Consider the following 5,810-nt stretch of genomic DNA (forward strand, 5'->3'; position numbering starts at 1 on the left):
TCCCAAATGTCAGTCCTCTCCAATCTGAATGGCATTAATCATAAATAACAGAAATGCCAAATATCCTATTACCTACCATATTTATATGTAAGAGGATCAGATGCAATGCATCTTAAATATAAAATGGCCAACCGAGATTTTTTTATTTATTAAACTTACATTCTGTAAGCATTTGTACAATACTCAGATATAGTTTAAATATGTAGCCCCATATATCTTTAGCCAGACACATATCGTGCAATAATTGAATTAGAATCACTTAAGATAATGGTTGTTTAACCACAGTTATGAGTTGGTCATTTAGAAGATTTGACATAAACAGACTCTCAAACATTCATTTAGTTAAAACTCAGTTACCTCAGAAGTCAAATTCTTACAAAAATCAATGAGAATATATGTAGTTATTGATGAAAAGAAAACTTGATAGTTGAGAGTTATGGCTTGGATGTTGATAAGATATCACATCTTAGACTAATTATGTTAATTAATGGAATAACTTGAGAAATGCAGGAGGTTTAGCTGACCTGCATTTGGCCCCTAGTGCACAAAAATAGCAGACTAAGTCATTGAGAGTTAATGACACACACACAACCTGGTTTTTTAGAATTAATTATCCTTTTTTTCAATACACCCTGATAAAATCTTGAGGACCCATCAGATAATCTGGAGTGTATACTTTTGTTTTACATAAATTTGTCTAAATCCTTATATCAGAGCAGCAGCCCTCTTTGTGCTCAGCTGCCCACTGCTGATTTTTGGGATCATTGGTAAAATTTATATAGGCCTGTCGCACTAAAATTCCATCAGTTATGTGGAATAAAACAAAAACATTTCAAGTTTTTTTTGTAAATTTTATCAATAATAGAACAATATTTTTACTTTCATTGTATATATATTTACTTTGCACTATAAACATTACTGTTTTATTAGTCAGCATTCTCTAAAGAAATATGTAGTTTTTATTTATTACATATAATATTATTTGTTTATTTAAAAGAATTGACTCATGCAATTGTGAGGTTGATAAATTCTAAATCCTCAGGATGAATGAGCATGCTGGAAACTCAGGCATAAATTAATTCTGTTCCTTTGAGGCAGAATTTCTTTTTCTTGAGGAAACTTCAGCTTTTGCCTATAAATATTCCAAGTACATAAATGAGTCCCACCTTCAGGAATGTCTCTTATGCTCTGAGTTGCTGCCTTCTCATTTGTCAGTCATTTTGAAGTCAAAGACAACATTTCAGAAAGTGACATTTTCTAACTTAATTTACACTGATTATATAGCCTGTTTTGAGGGGGAAAAGTTATGTTCATTTGTAGTTATATATATATATTGTGCACAATATATGCGTATTAACAGAAAAGTATTTTTAAGACAGTCTTTTTTTGTGGCCATAGAGAATCAGGTTCTAGTTTAACACCAGTACATCAGAACTTGATCCTAGAAAATCTTTCAGGCAATTCTTAAATTATTAGTAATTTAATCACACACCTAAGGTCCAACTATTATATGCTTTTAAGACCTACTCAGGAGTTTGATATAACATTTTGAAACTTCTGATGGTTTGTCTTTATCCCTGTTTTTCTCCATTTTAGAACAATCCTTTAGGATTTTTTTGTTTTTACAAAATCCTTTCTCATCCAAAACCACTTTCTTTTTCCCTTTAAACATTTTTCCTAGAGGCATACATTTAATACCTTTTGCATTTTTCCACTTGTTGATGTTTTTATTTCTTTTTTAACTTGTATTTTAAAAATAAACTATATAAAACTTTTTAATTTAGACACAATTTTTCCAACAAAATAAAATACCTTTAATAGTCTTTCATTTGTATGAGAAAACAAGAAATTAATCTTAAAATTAATTAATCTTAAATTGGCTTTTGAAATAAAAGCCAATTTAAAGATAGCACAGTTCTTACTATACCCATTGAAAGAGAATCAAATCCCAAATTTCATTTATGACAGAATGAAACAGGCTAAGGTCCTTTATTGCAATACCACATTCCAAGATCTCTGATGCAGGCAGCTGCTGCCTGAGCTTAAAATGGCCCCATTTTTTCTAGTCTGAGTCCTAGTGTCAACCCCTGAATGCCTGCATCTTAGTCAGACCCCATAAGAACTTTAGATAACATTAGTTTAAGAGACAACAGCTTTCACATATTAACTTTATAATAGCCTCAGTTGCACTAATGTTACTTTTCTGAGGGTGTACACTAGTGGGAGTGTCGTGGGCCTAAGAACAGAGTAAATGAGAGTAAATAAGGTGGAGGCATTCTGTATTCATGTTTGAAAATAGAAGAATGGAATCTGTTAAAATTGTTCTAAGAAAGGGGGAGGTAAATCTAAGATATATTGTAAGCACATACATAAGCAAATATGTAAATAGCAAATTGCATCCCCTCTATACACCTAGTGTATGCTAAGAATAAAAAGGCCTCTCCATCTGGATGTTTACTCATTTGGTTTTACATATAGCCCAAAGGTTCCGTATTTTCATTGCTACATATATTTTGTGGATAATATCTATCAGAAATAATTTCTGATTCTACAAGGTTGCAGCATTTTTAGGAAAGAGACAGATTTATTTTCAGACAATAAAATGCTATGATGATGAGGGGAAGAATAGTCAGGAAAAAAACTTTTATTCATATAACTAAAGGAGGGTCACAGACTGAATCAGGTGAAGCTGGAGGCCAAATTTTCTGTGAGAATTTTTTGATTACTATGGCCCTCAAATCACTTTTCCCTTGAAATACAATAATGCAAGCATTCTCAGTTTGAGCTTGCATCAGAGTCTTCTGGAAGGATAGGGGATTGCTGGGCCCTGGCACTGCACGTCTTCCCCCACTCTTTTTCCTTCCCCCAGGGTTTCCAATTCTGTAGGGCTAAATAGAGGTGGTAGGAAGGAAGAATTTTCATTTTTCACTAGTTCCCACTTGAGGCTGATATTGTCCACCTGGGACCTCCTTTGAGAACACTGTCACATTACAAACATTGAGGCCCCTGGAGTTGAAGGTCCTGGGTTTGGGTCCAGCTATTTATCAGCTCTGAGAAACTGAAAGGATCCCTTACCCTGAAAACCTTTTCCCTAATGTTGAAATGGAAAATCACAGTAATACTTCTTTTACCCTCTTTTAGTACAGAATAGCATTTTCCTTTCCTGTCCTAGCTCAAATATGACTGTTATCCTAATAGCCATTACTAGGTTACTCTCATTGCTCAAACACAGCTCTAAGCTCTTTTGCTTTAAGGACTCTCATTCCACTTTTGTTGTGCCTTTGTTTATTGGGCAATTTGATTAATGTCTATCTTCCCCAAATGAAGTGCAGTTTCTTAAGAGCGGGGTTCAGTCTTTTATTTATTTATCTTATTTTACATTATAGGAAAGGCAAGTGAGAGCTATAGGCATTGTGGTGACTTGAGTTATCGAAGTCTCTTCAGGTTCTCTTGCATGCAGTTGGAGATTGCATGGTAGCCTTTTGTTTTTAAATTTCTCTTTGTGTTTTCAGTGCCTTCCATCATTGTATTTGCTCCTACTTTGCATATATTTGATAATAAATAAAATTTAACCTGTAATGCAATCAGCATAATTCCTGTAATACAGTAAGCATTTAGTTCATGTTAAAAATATGAAATTAACCGAGCTCTGTGTCTCATGCCTGTAATTCCAGCTACTCATCAGGTAATTGGATTGAGACTCAAGGAGAGTCTAGAAAAAATGTTAGCAAGACCCCATCTCAACCAATCTACATGGGAGGTCATTGGAAGGAGGATGGCAATATGAGCTGGTCCTGGGCAAATATGGGAGCCCCTATCTGAAAAAATAACCTAATGGCTGTAAGTGTGGCTCTTCTGGTAGAGCACCTGGTAGAGCACCTCAGGGAAAGTTTGAAGACCTGAGTTCAAACTCCAGTGCTGCAAGCAAACAAACAAACCAAAACACAGGAAAAGTGGCCAGGGACATGGCTTCGGTGGTATTGAACTTACCTAGCAAAGACAAGGCCCTTAGTTCAAACAACAGTGCTATGTAATTATTTTAGAGATATTGATCATCTATGCTCACTCTCCCATCACAATTAAATATTATTTTTGTTGAAGTAAGGAAATATGTTTTGTATGGGTATGAGTGAAACTTGTTCGCAAATGATAGTATCCTCTCAATGGCATGTATATTTGATTATTGTAGTCTTCTAGTGACTGGCAGGGCCAAGCGGGCATTGGCTCCCATCCATGGACAGGTTTGCTCATGAAGAGACACACAGTTGAGGAATGCCTGTTTCTATCAGTTCCTCGATGGCATCCCCTCACACTCTGCAGGATTTTGGGCAGAAGCATCAGGAAAGGATATGTGTCGGCTTATTTTAAGGCATTTTGTGTGTGTGCTTCTAGGCTTTGATTGTATTCCATCCTATGGTGAAAGTGATCTGGTGTCTCCTTGGGATGATCTTGGTCCAGCAATTCTCTCTGATAATATTCCAATTTGCTATAGCTCTTTCAGTCCCAGGCCTAGAGGAGTCTGGGATGTTTAAATATTAACATTTAGAGTAATTTCTCTTGGCAGTTGTGTACTGGATTTCTCTCTTGCCAACTCATTTCAAACTGGAGTAACTACTGCAGTCTTCAGTGGACCTCTGAAGTGGAAAACATTGATGGAATAAGGTCTATTAGAAAAGATTGCATCAATTCATTCTATCCTAGCACTCAGCCCAGACCCTCACTCTGCTCAGCAGAACTGAAGTACATTTTTAAAGGTGTCAGTATTTATATTCCCAGGACCTTTAAAGATCATTTAGTCCCTTTAGGTCTCTGAATGGAACAATTGTTTGCCTAGGTCAGAGATGGAGTTGTCGTGACACATGTGCGACAAAATTCTGCTTAAACCTTCTTGTTGAGATTAAATATGTATGTAACTACTCAAATAAAATTCATTTAAGGAAGAGGTTTTCAGAAATTTGGATTCTTGCAGTTTTGTTATCGGATGAGTTATTCTGAAACATATAGTTGAAATTGATTTATGTGTAATAAATATGCATTTTGTTCCACATTTTCAGTGTAAAAGTTATCACATCAGTTCATTCCTTTCTATCAAATTGAATTCAACTCTCAGTCTTGATTTTCCAGGAGCCACATTTTGGAGTCCCTCTACCTTCCTTCTTTTCTCAAGGATAAGCATGCATTATTGTCACTGATTTTGGAACTATAGGTTGGTAAAAGAATTTACCAAGACACAAGAGTAGGACACTATTAAAACAGAAAGAGAATGTTGGTCATCTAGGCAAAGTAGCATGATGTGCCAAGTCAGGATTGAGAGTTGGTTTTATACTTCAGGTTAGGTTACTTTTAGTGGTCCTTAATGATTGGCTGTCCCTTCCCCAGATAATGGTTTGAATTTTTCCCAGGGAACATCTCAAAAAGCTTGGCTCTTACTTCTGCATTCCATCTGGCCCATTTCCTGCACTTGATTCTGCTTATAGTAATTTTTACCCACCTGCCATGTGTCCATAAGTTGGGGGACAGGTTCTTAAACACATTTGTGTCTCCGAGGGTATGGGTCAGGTATGTCCACAAAGTCCTGTGAATCATGCGGCTAACTGTTCCACTTCCAATCCCCATCTAAGGAAGGGCAAGTTTGTCACTGATTACCGAGTGTGGGCCTGGCCACACTCAGGCAAACTCTGAACCAAGAAGGGAGTCTTGAAATTGCTAACAGGAGAATAATTATTTTTCTGAGCTCACATAATGCTGTTGACTCTCAATTATAACACGTAACTTCAGTATTCAGTGGCAAGAACATGTCAGAGCACAGG

General features: G+C 36.1%; 1 pseudogene; it reads right to left on the minus strand.

Moving 5' to 3' along the window:
• Positions 1-3,378: 3,378 nt before the first annotated feature.
• Positions 3,379-3,496, minus strand: LOC141418342 (small nucleolar RNA SNORA44; annotated as a pseudogene).
• Between the last annotated feature and the right edge of the window lie 2,314 nt (positions 3,497-5,810).

This window comes from Castor canadensis, chromosome 16, assembly GCF_047511655.1.
Source record: "Castor canadensis chromosome 16, mCasCan1.hap1v2, whole genome shotgun sequence".
In the NCBI taxonomy this organism is placed as follows: Eukaryota; Metazoa; Chordata; class Mammalia; order Rodentia; family Castoridae; genus Castor; species Castor canadensis.